We start from the raw sequence: 19106 nt of genomic DNA on the forward strand, positions 1-19106 counted from the left end.
AAGTCAATTGGGTAGTGTCTCCAGAGCTAAGATCTGTCTATTTGAATGCAAAGATCAGCTGAATTTTGGGGGCCAGAGGAATAGCAAAAAGGCATCCTTTAGATCAAGAACAGTGTATACTGTATGTTCTGGTGGGAGCAGGCTAAGTAAAGTATAAGGATTAGGGACGGTTGGATGGACAGTAGCAGTCCATTTGTTAACTTCTCTTAAGTCCTGTACTAGCCGGTAATCATTTGTTCCAGGTTTCTGGACCGGCAAAAATGGAGTATTCCGGGCAGACTGACATGGTGTAAGTATGCCAGCTTGTAACAGTAGTTGAATATGGGGTTTAATCCCCTGTCTTGCCTGCTGACTCATAGGATATTGTTTTACCTGGACTGGCATGGCGGTGGCCAGGAGTTCTACAACCACTGGCAGATGGTGTTTAGCCAGACCTGGAGGGTGATCCTCTCCATTCTGAAAATTATTTTTGAAAATACATGTTTCTTTTAGGTTTTAAATGCACCAAGTTTGTGTCATTATGATCTTTATTTCACCATTTTTTCTGATCTAAGGATATGATTGATTTTCAAACTTTTTTATGTCTTTCAGTAAAGTTATGTAAGTTTGCACAGTAAAATTTAGAAGAAGGTACAGTGTTCTCATATACATCCTGTTCCACAGATACCCAGTCTTCCCCATTATCCACCCATGGGAGTTCTACATTGTTACAGCTGATGAACTTAAATTAACACTTTTTTTTCTTTTTGAGATGGAGTCTCCCTCTGTTATCCAGGCTGGAGTGCAATGGCTCGATCTTGGCTCACTGCAACCTCCGCCTCTTGGGTTCAAGCGATTCTCCTGCTGCAGACTCCTGAGTAGCTGGGATTATGGGTGCCAGCCTAATTTTTGTATTTTTAGTAGAGACAACGTTTCACCATGTTGGTCAGGCTGGTCTCAATCTCCTGACCTTGTGGTCCGCCTGCCTCAGCCTCCCAAAGTGCTGGGATTTCCGGTGTGAGCTACCACACCCACACACATTAACACATATTTATCACCCAAATCCGCTGTTTCTATTAGGTCTCACTCTTTTTGTTATATTGTCTATGGGTTTGAACAAATGTATAAGGACATGTATTTACCATTATAGGATACATGAGTCATATCGAGTACTTGTAGTGCCTTAAAATTTTGCTGTGCTCTGCCTATTTATTCCTCAGTTTTCACAAACTCCAGGCTACTGATTATTTTGCTACCTCCATAGTTTTGCCTTTTTCAGAATGTCAAGTAGTTGGAACCATGAAGTTTGACAATGGGCTGGGTGCAGTGTGAGCCACTACACCCATCCCATTGTCATTTTCAATTAATATTCTTGGTTATATGCAAGCTTTCCCATGCAAGAGAGCTGATGTTATAACAATAGCTAAAACATTATTTAAAATGTATTTTCAGTAGGGCGCGGTGGCTCACGCCTATAATCCCAGCACTTTGGAAGGCTGAGGTGGGTGGATCACCTGAGGTCGGGAGTTCGAGACCATTCTGGCCACAATTGCGAAACCCCATCTCTACTAAAAATACAAAAATTAGCTGGGCGTGGTGGTGGGTGCCTGTAATCCCAGCTATTCAGGAGGTTGAGGCAGGAGAATCACTTGAACCCGGGAGGTGGAGGTTGCAGTGTGCCGAGACTGCGACACTACACTCCAGCCTGAGTGACAGAGTGGGACTCCATCTCAAAAAAAAAGGAGGCGGGGGGAGGAGGTTTCTCATGTGACCTTTCTGGAGAGATCTCCAGTGATAAAGGTACTTTTCTTACTTGATAAGTTACAAAACCACTAAATATTACAGATAAAATAGCATTAGACTAGGCTAACTGAATTGACTCCATTGTCTTGATCAAAGGTGTTACATATTGATGAGAATCAGATTCACTTCCAGTGGAAAACGTAAGTTGACCCCTTATGAAATAGCCACCAGAAGAGCTATGTTCCTAATAATGCATGCATGTATTATTGCATCTTCATGCGTCTTCTTCTTCTAAACTCTGATATGACGAAATGCTTCAAAGCCTTAATGCATTATGTATTTTCACCAAGTAAAAACAGCTTGTTGTGATACACTAGTTGAGGACAATTAAACCATTCATGATCTAAAACCCAGAGATTGTGTCTTCTGGAAACAACATCAGGGAAATACTGCCCTTGTCACTCACACTGTAGAAAAGTTTCGGGACCTGAAACCTTGGGTTGATAATCTCACAACTCAGAAGGTCCCCTCAAGACTTTTGGAACTGTGCACTCATTAGAGACCTTAAGGTAAAGCTCACCAGGAAACTTTCTCCCCAGAAGCAGATAACATCCTGAACATAAACAGCCTTCTCAAGACTACAAATCAAGACTTCTCTACTATTATGACACTCTTACCTCAATTTTTTTCTTGCTCATGCCTCTCTATAAACAATCAAACTATAAAATGGATCTTGTGTAAAAGGGATATACTTATATTTGTGAAGGATTTTACATCCAAGCTTAAAAGAGATGACTTTATGCCTTGATATATAAATGATGAAGAGACAAAATGGGTGAGAAATTGAAATAGTATATTTGTTGCCTCATAGTCAGAAACAGAACATCGGTCCACTTCTCTTAACATATATCATAGGTTAGACAGAGCATTGCCAAGAGGCCTTCACTCCTCTGGATGTGCATTATTTGTTTGGTCTCTTTTTATAGTTTGAAGTAAATGAAGCAATAATTAAAAGTTTATCTCGCATAAAACTCCCTGAAGCAGATTCTACTGTAAAGGCTACAGTTGCACAACAGACTTCTCTAAATTATCTAGCTAAAGTTGTGCTAGATAATATACTCACTCTAGATTCCTTACTGGATGAACAGAAAAGAATCTGTGCAGTTGCTGACACTTCTTGTTGCACAAGAATACAGCCACTATTATACAGACCCATTTGTAGCTTGCCCAACCCTGCACCATCTCCACTAAAGGTGCAAATGCATGCACGGAGGCCAGGAGCCCCACACCCATGATTGTCCCACCCTCACCATCGCAGGCGTAACTGCAAACGTGGAAACCAGCATCCCCATCCCAGCAAGCACCCCATATCCAACATAAGCATGAGCAGGAGCACTGTAGCCTCATTTGTGTGAGTACCTTTCCCCAGCCAATGCATATTCATACTGTGGCACTGCCATAACTGCTAGCATGCATGGATGAGAACGAATCCTGCTGCCATCACCCTGATGAAGTGCTTTGGCTACCACCACCCATCAGAGTGTTGTGGCCAGAGGACTGAAAACAGCTCAATCCCTCTAGCACAGAAGCTTTTCATCCTGGAGAGGCCAGAGAACAAAGCCAAGGTTCTACTATCAGCCCCTGAGAGTTAGACTATTCAGCCCAGGAGTGCTGAGTTGAGCCTTGGCACCTTAAAATCTTCCAGAAATGAACCCAGTCAACAGCACCCACCTTATACTACAATTAACTCAAAAGGTAATCACAGAAGATGAATGCCAAACCCCCCCCATGCAATTGACAACTTTATCCCTTTTCCCATTTAGAAAAAAAAGTGCACCTTACTGCAAGCATTCATTTAATTTTACATAGACATGCTCTTTGAGGATGAAGCAAATCTGACTAATTTTCAATGTGAAAATAAAATATAAAAACTGTTCTTGAAGTTATTTATAAACAGAACATCAGAGTCATTTGAATAATCAGAATCATCTATTTCAGAAAATCAGATTCGTCACATGAATCTTTAGCCAACAATTGTTTGAGAATGATGTTAACATCACACATAGAAATGCTGTTTTCTAGGACTGGTCATTTTCAGCAATCAAGAAATACTATATATTTTAATGAAAATACCATTACTAAAAATAAGATGCTAAAAATAGAATAATGTCTTTCGTTTCCAAAGTCAATATACTAGAGGGATGCAAGAATAATAATAAAGGTGATATATTTTGTGACAAAGTTGTCTTGGGCTAAATGCTGCAGCCACAAGCACTGCTGGTGAGTATTCTCAGGGCAAACAGGAAAAGGGTTAAATGTTGAAGGAACATTAGCCCACACAGATGAGAAAAAAATACTGCAAGAACTGTGGCAACTTAAAAAGTCAGAATGCCTTTGCCCCTCCAAAGAATCATACTAGTTTTTCAGCAATGGTTTTTAATCAGGCTGAAACGGCTAAAATGATATAAATTGAATTAGAATATAAATAAAAATGAAGATCACTGGCATCCAGGAGGAAGTTAAAACCCAACACAAGGAATCTAAGAAACAAACAAAACAATACAGAAGACAAAAGATAAAAATGGACATTTTAGTAAAGAACAAAACTGATCTGATAGAGCTGACAAACTCACTTCAAAAATTTTATAATACAATCACAAGTATTAACAGTGGAATTGACCAATCTGAGGAAAGAATCCCAGATCTGAAAGACTTATTCTCTGAAATAATTCAGCCAGACAAAAATAAAATAAGATAAAGAAGTATGAACAAAACCTTTGAGAAATATGAGATTATGTAAAGAGAAAAAAATCTATGGCTCACTGGCATCCCTGAAGGAGAGGAAGATAAAATAAATAACTTAGAAAACACATTTGAGGATATCATCCACAAAAATTTCACCAATCTTACTAGAGAGGCCAACCCTCAAATTCAGGAAATGCAGAAAACCCCTGAGAAATGCTATCATATTCTCCAAGATTTAAATGAAAGATTACATTCAAATGTAATCCTACAAGCCAGAAGAGATTAGGAGCCTATATTTAGCGTTTTTTAAGAAAATAAATTCCAACCAAGAATTTCTTGTCCAGCCAAACTGAGCTTCATAGACAAAGGAGAAATAAGACCCTTTTCAGACAAGCAAATGCTAAGGGAATTCCTTTACTACCAGGCCTGTCTTACAAGAGGTCCCGAAGGGAGTGCTAAATATGGAAAGGAAAAACTGCTACTTGCCACAAAACACACACACACACACACACACACACTCACTCACTCATATACGTAGTCTATTGAGAGTATAAAGCAACTACACCATCAAGTCTGCATAATAACCACCTAACAACAAAATGACAGCATCAAATACACACATATCAACATTAAACTTACATAAACAGGCTAAGTGCCCCCCAATTAAAAGGCAGAGTAGCAACTTGGGTAAAGAAGCAAGATCCAACTACATCTGCAAGAGATCCATCTCAAATGCAGTAACATCCATAGGTTCAAAATAAAGGGATGGAGAAAAATCTACCAAGCAAAAGGAAAACTAATAAAGCAGGGGTTGCTATTCAAATTTCAGTCAAAACAGACTTCAAACCAACAAAGAACAAAAAAGACAAAGAAGGAAATTACATAATGAAAAAAATCTATCCTTAATATATATGCACTCAACACAGGAGCACCCAGATTCATAAAGCAAGATCTTACAGCCTTATGAAGAGACTTTGAAAATCACACAAAAATAGTGGGAGACACAAATACCCCATTGACAACATTAGACAGATCATCGAGGTAGCAAACTAACAAAGATATCTGGGACCTTAATACCTACCAAATCGTCCTAATAGACCTCTAGAGAACTCTCCACCCCAAAACGACGGAATATACCTTCTTCTCATCTGCACATGGCACATAATCTAAAATTGAACAGATATTCAGCCATAAAACAATCCTTAGCAAATTTTTAAAAACAGCTTAGGCTGGGCGCGTTGGCTCATGTCTGTAATCCCAGCACTTTGGGAGGCTGAGGCAGGTGGATCGTGAGGTCAGGAGATGGAGACCATCCTGGCTAATAAGGTGAAACCCTATCGCTGCTAAAAAAAAAAAAATACAAAAAAATTAGCTGGGCGTGGTGGCGGGCGCCTGTAGTCCCAGCTACTCGGGAGGCTGAGGCAGGAGAATGGCGTGAATCCGGGAGGCGGTGCTTGCAGTGAGCTGAGATCGCGCCACTGCACTCCAGCCTGGGCGACAGAGCAAGACTCCGCCTAAAAAAAAAAAAAAAAAAAAAAACAGCTTTGGCCTTTTACTTAACTTCTCTGATTACTACTTTCCTTGCCTATAAAATGGGGGTGATAATGTACCTACCTTGAAAATAGGAGGATTCAATGAGTTTGAAACACGGACGGCACTTAAAAGATGCTGGGCATATAGGAAGCATTCAGTACATAATAATGAGTTCTTTTATTGTGGTAAAATATACATAACAAGGCCGGGCGCAGTTGCTCACGCCTGTAATCCCAGCACTTTGGGAGGCTGAGGCTAGCTGATCACCTGAGGTTGGGAGTTTAAGACCAGCGTGACCAACATGGAGAAACCCCGTCTCTACTAAAAATACAAAATTAGCCGGGCTTGATGGCACATGCCTATAATCCCAGCTACTTGGGAGGCTGAGGCTGGAGAATCACTTGAACCCAGGAGGTGGAGGTTGTGGTGAGCCAAGATCATGCCCATTGCACTCCAGCTTGGGTAACAAGAGCGAAACTCGGTCTCAGGAAAAAAAAAACATATATATATGTGCGCACGCACACACACAAACACAACATTTACCATTTTAACCATTTTTATTTTTATATTTATTAATTATTATTATTGTTAATTTTTTTTTGGAGACAGAGTCTTGAGCTATTGCCTAGGCTGGAGTGCAGTGATGCTACCTCAGCTCACTGCAACCTCTGCCTCCTTGGTTCAAGCACAATTCTGGTGCCTCAGCCTCCCGAGTAGCTGGGACTACAGGAGCTCGCCACCACGCCTGGCTAATTTTTTGTGTGTTTTAGTAGAGATGGGGTTTCACCATGTTGCCCAGGCTGGTCTTGAACTCCTCAGCTCAGGCAATACACTGCCTCAGCCTCCCAAAGTGCTAGGATTACAGGCGTGAGCTGCCGTGCCTGGCCATTTTAACTGTTTTTAATTGTACAGTCTGTGGCATTAAGTATGTTCACATTGTTGTGCAACCATCACTACCATCTATCTCCAGAGCCTTTTCATCTTGCCAAACAGAAACTCCGTCCCCGTGAAACAACAACTCCCCATTCCCTCCTCCCCTAGCCTCTGGCAACCATCATTCTACTTTCTGTCTCTATGAGTTGACTGCTGTAGGCATCTCCTAGAAATGGCATCATACAGTATTTGTCCTTCTGTGATTGGCTTACTTCCTTTATCATAATGTCCTCAAGGTCCATCCATGCAGCATGGGTTAGAATATCCTTATTTTTTTAAGGGCAAATAATATTCCATAGACCACATTACCCAGAAGCGGAATTGCTAGATCCTATGGTCATTCCACGTTTAATCTTTTGAGGAACTGCCATGCTGTTTCCCACAGCGGCTGCCCCATCATTCTTTTGGTTTCAGATACCATCTATAGGCTGATGAATTCCAGCTTTATAGCTACAGCTTTACCCCACCCCTGAGTTGTAGACAGATGTATGCAATTTCCTACTTGATTTTGTCAATTAGATGTCTCACGAATCTTCTTTAAACTGCACCTCTCGCTTGCTGCTCTCTTACTTTCCCTCATTTTGGTAAATGGCGCTAACTGAGCAGCGACTTGCCCCAGCTGAAAATTTTCTGCAGAGCCTAGTACAGAGGGAAGATGTGGAGCCTCAGCCAGGAACGGGGAAATCAATCCCCCCTTCCCACAAGCCTGTGGCCCCAACCCACAGCGGACAGGCCCCCCTAAAAGGATCCAGGGTGGTTGAGAGCCCTGGATCACTAGGGAAAAGATTCCTTGACTCCACTTAGGGATGAATTTATCCTGATTGAGCGTGTTCTATGTGCCAGACATCATCTAGGTGATGGGGATACAACAGAACAGAACAGACAAAATCCTGTTGTCATGAAACTTTTATTCTGTGATGTTGCACTTAGTCTATGTCTATTACTAAGATCTTGTCATAGGCCAGGCCCTGACCTTGCACTAAGATACAGCAGCGAGCAAAATGCACAAACACATAATTACATCTGGTGATAAATTAATTCATTTAGCCGGTAGTCCAGACTGCTACATAGCAGGTGATTCGATCTGACTCGAGGAACTGGGGAATTTCTCAAAAATGTAAATTAAATGAACTTTATTTTCTGAGCCAGAGTCTCTGTTGCCCAGGCCGGAGTGCAGTGGTGCAATCTCAGCTCACTTCAACCTCCACTTCCTGTGTTCAAGTGATTCTTGTGCCTCAGCCTCCCGAGTAGCTGGGACTACAAGTGTGCACCACCACGCCCGGCTAATTTTTTGTATTTTTAGTAGAGATGGGGTTTTACCAAGTTGGCCAGGCTGGTCTTGAACTCCTGGACTCAACTGATCCACCTGCCTCAACCTCCTAAAGTGCTAGGATTACAGGCACGAGCCACTGCACCTGGCCAAATGAACTTTATTTTTAGGAATGGTTATAGATTTACAGAGAAATCATGAAGTTAATACAGAGAGTTCCCATATATCTTGCACTGTTTCCCATGTTTCTAACATCTCACATCAGTAGGGTACATTTGTTACAGTATTGGACCAGTGTTGATATGTTGATACCTTATTATTAACTAAAGTCCATAAGATATTCAGATTTTTTTTTTTTTTTTGGTGATAGAGTCTTCCTCTGTTGCCCAGGCTGGTGTGCAGTGGCACGATCTTGGCTCACTGCAACCTCCACCTTTGGGTTCAAGTGATTTTATGCCTCAGTCTTCTGAGTAGCTGCAATAGCGTTTTGCTGGAATTTAAGATCCAGTGCTTTCATTTATGTTTTCCTGCATTGACTGTAGTGTTTGGCAGGAGCTGTGGCAACAGAAAGACCTGAGTTCAGACCTGGCTCTCCCTCCTACACTCTATGTGACTTTGGACAAGTAGTAAACTCCTCTGAACATTATTTACCTCAGCTTTGAAACAGAGTTCTGGTATCTATCCCATGTAGTATTTGCAATGCTACAAGATAAAGTCTCGTCTTAAATCTGCCAGATTGTTGGGTACCTCTAACATCTCAGCATCCACAACTAGAGACCAAGCCAGCTCTTATTTCAAATGTGTACGGTGGGTCAGACACAGTGGCCCACACCTGTAATCCCAGCACTTTCGGAGGCCGAGTTGGGTGGATAGCTTGAGTCCCGGAGTTCAAAACCAGCTTGGGCAACATGGTGAAACCCTGTCTCTACAAAAAATACAAAAATTAGCCAGACGTGCTGGTGCACACCTGTAATCCCAGCTACTCAGGAGGCTGAGGCAGGAGAATCGCTTGAACCCGGGAGGCAGAGGTTGCAGTGAGCCGAGATCACGCCACTGCACTCCAGCCTGGGCAACAGAGCGAGACCCTGTCTAAAAAAAAAAAAATAATAAAAAACAAGTGTGTACAATGTGACCGAGAAGCTGGGTTAATCCTCTGCAGAGCAAAGTGCCATATGATGGGGAGGAAAGGAAGAGCAAATGTAGACTCAAAAATGCCTGGGTTCGAAGGTTTGGAGTAATCATCTAGGAAGGAAAGAAGATATATAAGGAAATCTACATTGGGAAATTTGGAAGATTTGGAAGTTATTAGAAGTATGTTGAGAAGGATCAGACCATTTTGCTACTAATTTTCCTGTTCATTAGTTATGCATAGTTCCCATCAACAGGGGCAGAGCCCTGCTGTGGGCAGATCTTGTGGGGGTTTTTTTGTTTTTGTTTTTGTTTTTTGAGATGAAGTCTCACTCTGTCGCCCAGGCTGGAGTGCAATGGCATGATCTTGGCTCACTGCAACCTCTGCCTCCTGGGTTCAAGTGATTCTCCTGTCTCAGCCTCCCGAGTAACTGGGATTACAGGCATGTGCCACCATGCTAGGGTAATTTTTTGTATTTTTGTAGAGACAGGGTTTCACCATGTTGGCCAGGCTGGTCTCGAACTTTTGATCTCAGGTGATACACTGGCCTCAGCCTCCCAAAGTGCTGGGAATACAGGCATGAGCCACCGCACCTGGCCTGCAGATCTTGTTTCTAATGACCCAGTAGAACAAAATGTTCAGCGATGCTCCCAGGTGGCAGTGTCCTGGGGAAGGGATTGGGTTGTCCAGTGCTTTAGCTGCTTTGTAGTTTAATGTAACAGAGATCTAATAGCAGAGGAGAGCAATAAAAGGCAAGTGTTAACTCTCACCTGTCAATGTTGAGAGGGTGGTGGGAAGAAACGATGATAACCAAAAAATTGAAACCAGAAAGGGCCAGGCACAGTGGCTTATGCCTGTAACGCCAGCACTTTGGGAGGCCAAGGCAGGCGGATCACCTGAGGTCAGGAGTTTGAGACCAGCCTGGTCAACATGGCAAAAGCCCATCTCTACTAAAAATACAAAAAATTAGCTGGGCATGGTGGCTAGTGCCTGTAGTCCCAGCTACTTAGGAGGCTGAGACATGAGAATCCCTTGAACCCATGAGGCAGAGGTTGCAGTGAGCCGACATCACGCCACTGCAGTCCAGCCTGGGTGACAGAGTGAGATTCCATCTCAAAAAAAAAAATACAAAAAAACCTAAATCAGAAAGGTCACATTGAAGACCTCAGCAAAAAGGAGAAAGGACAGGCACCTGAATAGTAAAACCTTGGGCATTTACACAAATCTATAAAGGAAAAGAATTGGAAAAAGCGTTTATTAGTAAGTGTTCAGTAGAAAAAGCAGAAATCACCTTAGATATTTCAAACAGGGAGCTTGAATACAGGGAATTAAGTTATAAAGCTGGTGGAAGGACTGGGAGAACAAAAATGGGAGAGGTGTGTTACGCAGAGATTAGAAACTACAGGAAGCTAGGAACATACTCCATGTAATTAAATTCTGGGCATTAAAACTGCTTATCATCTGAAGTTTTATGAACAGCTGTGGGTAGAGTGTGGTGGCTCACACCAATAATCCCAGCACTTTGGGAGTTGAAGGTGGGAGGGTTGCTTGAGGCCTGGAGGTCAAAGCTGCAGGAAGACCAGCCTGGGCAACATAGCTAGACCCCCCTTTTTTTTTTTTTGAGATGGAGTCTCACTCTGTCACCCAGGCTGGAGTGCAGTGGCATGATCTTGGCTCACTGCAAGCTCTGCCTCCCAGGTTCATGCCATTCTCCTGCCTCAGCCTCCCACGTAGCTGGGACTACAGGGGCCCACCACCATGCCCGGCCAATTTTTTGTATTTTTTATAGAGACAGGGTTTCACCGTGTTAGCCAGGATGGTCTCGATCTCCTGACCTCGTTATCCACCAGCCTCGGCCTCCCAAAGTGCTGGGATTACAGGCGTGAGCCACCGCACCTGGCCGACCCCATTGCTAAAAAAATATATATATATATATAGCCGGGCATGGTGGTGCATGCCTGTAGTCCCAACTACTTGAGAAGCTGAGGTAGGTGGGTTGCTTGAGCCCAGGAGTTTAAGGCTGCATTAAGCTATTGATATAGGAGTTAAAAAGAAATTATTTAGGCAGATGGTCAGGGTAAGGAAGTCCTTGGTAAGGTGTTGAAAGTTTTCCTTTTACTGAAAAGCAGCCCCCAAATAATTTCTTTTCTAACAAAGATCAGCTTATAATATCAAACTGCAGACATATATATCTTACTGAGTTGTCAAATGAAAGACTATGTACATTGCCTGGCATGTGGTAGGTACTCAGATATTGGCTGTTATTATTACAAATCACCTCACTGTACCTATATTTGAAGTCTGCCCAGTGGTTCCTTGGAATTCAAGCTGGGGTGTAGGAGGATAAACATCTCGTCTGGATCCTGACAGCATGTGGGTAAGGAAGAATCTTACCCCATGAACTAGCCTGTGATGTTGGGGAAGTCACTTAACCCCCCTGAACATGCCCTCTGTTTTGCAAAGGGGAGATAATATTTCTCTTACAGTGTTGTTGTAAGAATGAAATGAGATCCCACACAGAACGTGTTCAGTAAATGTTAGCTCTTATTGTTAGATGCACATTTTTGGCAAAGTAGGTTCTTGGGAATGGTGGAGGTGTCAGAGGCATTTGAACCAGAGCAACCCCATCGTGAATAGGGGCTGGGTAAAATGAAGCTGAGATCTACTGGGCTGCATTCCCAGATGGTTAATGCCTTCTAAGTCACAGGATGAGATAGGAGGTCGTCACAAGATGCAGGTCATAAAGACCTTGCTGATAAAACAGATTGCAATACAGAAGCTGGCCCAAACCCACCAAAACCAAGATGGCGATGAGAGTGTCCTCTGGTGGTCCTCACTGCTACACTCCCACTAGCACCATGACAGTTTACAAATACCATGGCCATGTCAGGAAGTTACCCTATATAGTCTAAAAAAGGGAGGCATGAATAATCCATCCATTGTTTAGCATATAATCCAGAAAAAAACCATAAAAAATGGGAAACCAGCAGCCTCTGGGGGCTGCTCTGCCTATAGAGTAGACATTCTTCATTTCTTTACTGTCTTAATAAGCTTTCACTTCACTCTATGGACTCACCCTGAATTCTTTCTTGGGTGAGATCCAAGAACCCCTCTTGGGATCTGGATCAGGACCCCTTTCTTGTAACAAAGTGGTGGCAAGGTGAAAACAGATCGTGGTGGTGAAGAACCCCCGTTAGGGGGCACTATTTTGGCATATTTTCCAAAGGTAATATCTATCAGTTAAAAAAACTTTTTTGGCAGTGGGGGCGGGGGGCAAGATGGCCAAATAGGAACAGCTCCAGTCTACAGCTCCCAGTGTGAGTGATGCAGAAGATGGGTGACTTCTGCATTTCCAACTGAGGTACTGGGTTCATCTCACTGGGGAATGTCGGATAGTGGGTGCAGGACAGTGGGTGCAGAGCACTGAGTGAGAGCCAAGGCAGGGTGAGGCATTGCCTCACCTGGGAAGTGCAAAGGGTCAGGGAATTCCCTTTCCTAGTCAAAGAAAGGAGTGACAGATGGCACCTGGAAAATTGGGTCACTCCCACCCTAATACTGCACTTTTCCAATGGATTTAGCAAATGGCACACTGGGAGATTATATCCCATGCCTGGCTTGGAGGATCCTATGCCCACGGAGCCTCACTCATTGCTAGCACAGCAGTCTGAGATCAAACGGCAAGGCAGCAGCGAGGCTGGGGGAGGGCTGCCCGCCATTGCCGAGCTTGAGTAGGTAAACAAAGCAGCAGGAAGCTCGAACTGGGTGGAGCCCACCTCAGCTTAAGGAGGCCTGCCAGCCTCTGTAGACTCCACCTCTGGGGCAGGGCATAGCCAAACAAAAGGCAGCAGAAACCTCTGCAAACTTAAATGTCCCTGTCTGACAGCTTTGAAGAGAGTAGTGGTTCTCCCAGCACGCAGCTGGAGATCTGAGAACGGGCAGACTGCCTCCTCAAGTGGGTACCTGACCCTCCAGTAGCCTAACTGGGAGGCACCCCCCAGTAGGGGCAGACTGACACCTCACATGGCTGGGTACTCCTCTGAGACAAAACTTCCAGAGGAATGATCAGGCAGCAACATTTTCTGTTCACCAATGTCCACTGTTCTGCAGCCTCTGCTGCTGATACCCAGGCAAAGAGGGTCTGGAGTGGACCTCCAACAACCTCGAACAGACCTGCAGCTGAGGGTCCTGACTGTTAGAAGGAAAACTAACAAACAGAAAGGACATCCACACCAAAGCCCCATCAGTACGTCACCATCATCAAAGACCAAAGGTAGATAAAACCACGAAGATGGGGAAAAAACAGAGCAGAAAAACTGGAAACTCTAAAAATCAGAGTGCCTCTCCTCCTCCAAAGGAACACAGCTCCTCACCAGCAATGGAACAAAGCTGGACAGAGAATGACTTTGACGAGTTGAGAGAAGAAGGCTTTAGATGATCAAACTACTCTGAGCTAAAGGAGGAAGTTCGAAACCATGGCAAAGAAGTTAAAAACTTTGAAAAAAAATTAGATGAATGGATAACTAGAATAACCAATGCAGACAAGTCCTTAAAGGACCTGATGGAGCTGAAAACCACGGCATGAGAACTATGTGATGAATGCACAAGCCTCAGTAGCCAATTCAATCAACTGGAAGAAAGGGTATCAGTGATGGAAGATGAAATGAATGAAATGAAGTGAGAAGAGGAGTTTAGGGAAAAAAGAATAAAAAGAAATGAACAAAGACTCCAAGAAATATGGGACTATATGAAAAGACCAAATCTACGTTTGATTGGTGTACCTGAAAGTGACAGGGAGAATGGAACCAAGTTGGAAAACACTCTGAAGGATATTATCCAGGAGAATTTCCCCAATCTAGCAAGGCAGGCCAACATTCAACAGAGAATGCCACAAAGATACTCATCCAGAAGAGCAACTCCAAGACACATAATTGTTAGATTCGCCAAAGTTGAAATGAAGGAAAAAATGTTAAGGGCAGCCAGAGAGAAAGGCCAGGTTACCCACAAAGGGAAGCCCATCAGACTAACAGCTGATCTGTCAGCAGAAACTCTACAAGCCAGAAGAGAGTGGGGGCCAATATTCAACATTCTTAAAGAAAAGAATTTTCAACCTGGAATCTTATATCCAGCCAAACTAAGTTTCATAAGTGAAGGAGAAATAAAATACTTTACAGACAAGCAAATGCTGAGAGATTTTGTCACCACCAGGCCTGCCCTAAAAGAGCTCCTGAAGGAAGCACTAAACATGGAAAGGAACAACCAGTACCAGCCACTGCAAAAACATGCCAAATTCTAAAGACTATCAAGGCTAGGAAGAAACTGCATTAACAAATGAGCAAAATAACCAGCTAACATCATAATGATAGGACCAAATTCACACATAACAATATTAACTTTAAATGTAAATGGGCTAAATGCTCCAATTAAAAGACATAGACTGGCAAATTGGATAAAGAGTCAAGACCCATCAGTGTGCTGTATTCAGGAAACCCATCTCATGTGCAGAGACACACATAGGCTCAAAATAAAGGGATGCAGGAAGATCTACCAAGCAAATGGAAAACAAAAAAAGGCAGGCATTGCAATCCTAGTCTGATAAAACAGACTTTAAACCAACAAAGATCAAAAGAGACAAAGAAGGCCATTACGTAATGGTAAAGGGATCAATTCAACAAGAAGAGCTAACTACCCTAAATATATATGCACTGAATACAGGAGCACCCAGATTCATAAAGCAAGTCTTTAGAGGCCTACAAAGAGACTTAGACTCCCACACAATAATAATGGGAGACTTTAACACCCCACTGTCAACATTAGACAGATCAATGAGACAGAAAGTTAACAAGGATATCCAGGAATTGAACTCAGCTCTGCACAAAGTGCACCTAATAGACATCTACAGAACTCTCCACCCCAAATCAACAGAATATACATTTTTTTCAGCACCACACCACACTTATTCCAAAATTGACCACATAGTTGGAAGTAAGCCACTCCTCAGCAAATGTAAAAGAACAGAAATTATAACAAACTGTCTCTTAGACCACAGTGCAATCAAACTACAACTCAGGATTAAGAAACTCACTCAAAACCGCTCAACTACATGGAAACTGAAAAACCTGCCCCTGAATGACTACTTGGTACATAACGAAATGAAGGCAGAAATAAAAATGTTCTTTGAAACCAATGAGAACAAAGACACAACATACCAGAATCTCTGGGACACATTCAAAGCAGTTTGTAGGGAGAAATTTATAGCACTAAATGCCCACAAGAAAAAGCAGGAAAGATCTAAAATTGACACTCTAACATCACAATTAAAAGAACTAGAGAAGCAAGAGCAAACACATTCAAAAGCTAGCAGACGGCAAGAAACAACTAAAATCAGAGCAGAACTGAAGGAAATAGAGACATAAAAAACCCTTCAAAAATCAATGAATCCAGGAGCTGGTTTTTTGAAAAGATCCACAAAATTGATAGACCGTTAGCAAAACTAATAAAGAAGAAAAGAGAGAAGAATCAAATAGATGCAATAAAAAATGATAAAGGAGATATCACCACGGATCCCAGTATTTAAAATAGCCAAAGGCTGAACACAACTCAAATGTCAATAAAAATATTATTGGATAAACAAAATGTTATAGCCATGAAATTGAATGTTATACAGTTATAAAAAGAAATAAAGTACCAATACGTACATGAACCTTGATAGTATTATGCCAACTGAAAGAAGCCAGGCACAAAAGGCCACCCATTATATGATTCTATTTAGATGAAAATCGAATAGGAAAATCTATAGAGACAGAAAACAGATTTGTGTTGCTTAGGATTGAGTAGGGGATGGGTGCATAGGAGGTTAACAGCTAAAGAAAGTGGGGTTTCTTTTTGAAGTGATGAAAATGCTCTAAAATTCATTGTGATGATGGCTCCACTTATCTGTGCATATACTAAAAGCCATTGACTTGTACACATTAATGTGTGCACGCTACACTATGTAAATTATATCTCAATAAATCCTTTCAAAAATACACAGAAGAGTAAGGGGTTTTGGAGGGTTGCAGCTGGGAGGCAGTTTGAAATACTGAATAGGTCTCATTGACAATGTGAGGCTTCAGTAAAGACTTGAGGAATTTGAATGAGCTGATCAATGGATATATGGAGGGCTATCATTCCAAGCCAAGAAATTAACTAGAGTCTTGGTCATAAGACAGCAGCATGTTGGCATGTCCAGAGGACAATGAGGTGGCCAGGACCACTGGGAAGATCAAGGGTGAAGATATAAAAGAATTTTGGCAGTTAACATGGGGCAGATCATGATGGGCTTGCAGACCATTGTAAGAATTGTGGCTTTTAGTGTAAATGAAATGGGGAGACAAATCATTATAACTTTATCAAGATTTTAATAAATTGGATCCATGAACCAAATCCAATGAGATTAAATCAATTAGTAATAATATGCAAATTTGTATTAAAATTACAAGAATTACTTGCACATTTCAGAACAGGAGAGTCATGATTGTTTATCAGCAATAATAAACATTATTAATTTTAATTGTGATCACCTAACTGAGATTAATGGCAATACATCATGCTTTATAATGTAACTGTCAAAAGGAAAATATGATTGTAATCTTATACTACATCTATCAATGTTTTTGATTCATAAGACTATAGAGTAAGCCCCTAGTTTTCAAAGCCAACTTATGAGGCAGTGACATCTTATGCAAGTGTGCTGCTTTCTGCCACAGTGGTCCTTGGTCAGCTGGCACACATTGTTTTACCAACGCCACTAGGTCTAAAAACAGTTTGGATCGCAATGAACACAGAAACACCTTCATCCCTTCAGAAATACCTATCAATTACTTCCAATACAGAATGAAAAATTGACAAAGGAAATATGTTGATTGTAAAAATGCCAGTTAGCTTTCATCTACATGAAAGAAATATGCCATTTTTATTACATTAGATCATTGTTTTTCATGAGTTTTGGTATAGCACAGTGTTGAACCAAGGGCAAAGAGAGATGAATTAATTAAGTCTTAAGATATCAAGAATTTAAAAGAAAAGGAAGGTCATCTTTGAAGGTTAGTGACATAGCATTCATCTTCTGTTGTCACCTTTTCCGTCATTCCCTGTATGCCTGATGGACAGCCTTCACTCAAGTTCAGAGAACAGTATGCAAAGATTAGCTACCAATTAATCTTTATGAAGTGAGCTTAATTTCTAGCCAGACTGAGCTTATGTTTTAGCAGGAAGCATTTTTGGGAAATGTTTATGTTAGAGTTTGCCCTTCTTGACAAGGTGAGACATAAATATCTAATTTATAGACATGAATTAAGATGGGAAGATATTTGGGGAAAACATTTACTCAAATGCTAAATAATAAAGGTACACAAAAAGCAAATTATACTAGATTTCTTTCCCACTTGTTTTCTATGTCTCATGCAATTCACCTGGATTCCCTTCAGTTTCTGTTTAATGTAGAAAGTGGCATTTTGATTATTTTAAGCTTCTAGCACAATGAAAGAATTTCTCTTTTTCATGAACTGGATCATAAATGAAAGGTAGGAAGAGTGTCTTGTATCATATTTATTGTTCAACAAAACACTGATCCACGGCTTAAGTTCAGTTTAAAAAAGAGCATTTATTGAACATCTAACACATACATAAAAGGCAGTAAAGACAAATGAGAAGAGGGCAGGATATTGAAGTATACAGACTTTAATGCTGAGTTTTGTGTCTTAGTAAGTTACTCCACCATACAGAGGCTCAATTTCCCCTGATTTAGGAAGGCGATGCTAATGGGTATTGCATAGGTGTAAGTATAAAAATGTTGTATTTAAGAGAATCCCACAAGCTTGGTATAAGGCAGAAAATAAATAGATGTAACATTAATAAGTATTTTATTACATTTGTATGCTACCTGCAGACTAGAGGAAGCAAGAAACACAGCCACTATTCTTGATTAGCATTATATTCTAATTTGGAATATAAATAGAAAAGAGAAAAATAGAAAGCTATGCATAAACACATGCATTAAAATGAATTTTAGGTGGTCTCTTTCATGAAAATGTTCCTAAGGTATTTTATTTTTTTATTGTAGTAAAATACACATAACGTAGAATTTACTCTGTTAAACATTTTAAGTGCACAGTTCAGTGGTACTGAATATAGTCATAACATTGTGCAGCCATCCCTACCATCCATCTCCATAACTCGTTTCATCTTGTAAAACTGAAACTCTATACCCATTAAACAATAATTCCCCATTTCTTCCTCCCCCCAGCTTCTGGCAACCATCTTTGTACTATCTATATGATTCTGTCCACTTTAAGTCCCCCGTACAAATGGAATTATACTGTATTTGCCCTTCACTGCCTAACTTATTTCACTTGGCATAATATCCTCAAGTTTCATCCAAGTTGCAAGTATGTCGGAATATTTCCCTCATGTTTAAGGCTGAATAATATTCCATTGTATGTATACATCATATTTTGCTTATCCATTCATCTGTTGTTGGACACTTCGATTGCTTCTACGTTTTAGCTATTGCCAATAATGCTGCTGCAAACATGGATGTGCAAATATTTTTTCAAGACTCTTCTTTCAATTCTTTTGCTATCCTGAGATGTGGCACTGCTGAATCATATGGCAATACCATTTTGATTTTTTGAGGAACTACCATACTCTTTTCCACAGCAAACATAGCGTTTGTCATTCCCTCCGATACTGCAAAAGGAATCGCCACATCCTTGCCTATGGATTTTATTCACAAGT

This window comes from Symphalangus syndactylus, chromosome 11 (assembly GCF_028878055.3).
Source record: "Symphalangus syndactylus isolate Jambi chromosome 11, NHGRI_mSymSyn1-v2.1_pri, whole genome shotgun sequence".
Lineage (NCBI taxonomy): Eukaryota > Metazoa > Chordata > Mammalia > Primates > Hylobatidae > Symphalangus > Symphalangus syndactylus.